This window comes from Pteropus vampyrus, unplaced genomic scaffold (assembly GCF_000151845.1).
Source record: "Pteropus vampyrus isolate Shadow unplaced genomic scaffold, Pvam_2.0 Scaffold51, whole genome shotgun sequence".
Taxonomy (NCBI): Eukaryota; Metazoa; Chordata; class Mammalia; order Chiroptera; family Pteropodidae; genus Pteropus; species Pteropus vampyrus.
The window spans coordinates 2,181,104-2,183,268 of record NW_011888832.1 but is presented as its reverse complement, the minus strand read 5'-3'; positions in this window follow the sequence as shown (position 1 = coordinate 2,183,268).

The window sequence follows — 2,165 nt, the reverse complement described above, 5'->3', positions numbered from 1 at the left end:
GACCCATCTATATACTGTTTACATGAGACTCACTTCAAATCAAGACCCAGACTGAAAGCAAAGTAGGAAGTTTTAAATAATAGAAAAGATCAACGAAACTAAGAGTTGGTTCTTTAAAAAGATAAATAAAATACACAAACTCTTAGCCAAACTTGTGGAAAAAGGAAAGGTAGCCCAAATAAATAAAATCATAAATGAAAGAAGAGATTGTACCTAACGCCACAGAAACATTAAGAACCATTAGAGAATATTATGAAGAATTATGTGCCAACAAATTAGACAACCTAAAAAAAAAAAAAATTTCTAGAAGTATATAACCTTCAAAGACTGAACCGGAAAGAAATATAAAATCTAAACAGACCAAATACTAGCAATGAAATTGAAGCAGTAATCAAAAACTCCCAACAAATAAAAGTCCGGGACCAGATGCTTCACAGGTAAATTCTATCAAACATTCAAAGAATTAATACCTATTCTTTTAAAACTATTTCAAAAAATTGAAGAGGAAGGAATACTTCCAAACTCATTTTTGAAGCCAGCATTACCCTCATACCAAAACCAGATAAAGACATTACCAAAATAAAGAAAAAAAGAAAGAAAACTATAGGCCAATATTCTTGATAAGCATAGATGCGAAAGTTCTCAACAAAATATCAGCAAACTGGATTCAAGGATATATTAAAAGGATTATACACTATGATCAAGTGGGGTTCATTCCAGGGATGCAAGAATAGTTTAAAATCAATCAATGTGATCCATCACATTAATAAAATAAAGGATAAAAACCATACAATCATATCAATAGCTATAGAAAAGGTGTTTGACAGAATTAAACATCCTTTTATGATAAAAACTCTCAACAAAGCGGGTATAGAAAGAACATCTGAACATAATGAAGGAATTATATGACAAACCCACATCATACTCAGTGGTGAAAATCTGAAAGCTTTTCTTCTAAGATCAGAAACAAGACAAAGATACCTACTATCACCACTTCTAGTCAAAGTCCTAGCCACAGTGATTAGATAAAATGAAGAAATAGAAGTCATTTAAGTTGGAAAGGAAGAAGTAAAATTCATTATTTGCAGATGACATGATACTATATATAAAAAACCCTTGAGACTCCAACAAAAACTGTTAGAACTAATAAACGACGCAGTAAAGTTTCAGGATACAGAATCAATATACAGAAATCTGTTGCATTTCTATACACCAATAACAATCAGGAGAAGAAATTAAGGAAACAATTTTGTTTACAATTGCATCAAAAAGTATAAACTACCTAGGAACGAATTTAACCAAAGAGGTGAAAGACCTGTACTCTGAAAACCATAAGACATTGAAGAAAAATAATTGAATAAGATATAAAAAAAGGAAGGGTATACATTGCTTATTAATCGAAGAGGTAATTATTGTTAAAATGTCCTTACTATCTAAAGCAATATACAAATTCAATGCAATCTCTATGAAAATACTGAAAATGTTCTTCTCAGAATTAGACCAAGTAATCCTAAAATTTATATGAAACCACAAAAGGCCCTGAATAGCTAAAATAATCTTGAGAAAGAACAAAGTAGGAGGTATCACACTCCCTGATATCAAAAAACGGGCAGAGGACCGGAATAGAAATTTCTCCTAGAAGACATACAGATGGCCAAGAGACATGAAAAGATGCTCTAAATCATCAGGAAAATGCAAATCAAAGCCACAATGAGATATCACCTCACAACTGTCAGAATGGCTATCACCAATAAATCAACAAATAACAAGTACTGGCAAGGATGTGGAGAAAAGGGAAGCCTTGCACACTTTTGGTGAGGTGGCAAATTAGTTTAGCCACTATGGAAAACAGTATGGAAATTCCTTTAAAAATTAAAAGTAGAGCTGCCATACTATTCGGCAATCTCACTTTAGTATATTTATCTGAAGAAAACAAAAACACTTGTTCAAAAGATATATTTTCATTGTAGCATCACTAGTAATAGCCAAGATATGGAAGCAACCTAGATGTCCATCAATAGATGAATGGATAAAGAAGATGTGATACACACATACACACACACAAATGAAATGTTATTCAGCAATAAAAAAGAATAAAATCTTGACATTTGCAACAACCTGGATGGACCTAGAGGGTATTACGCTAAGCGAAATAAGTCAGACAG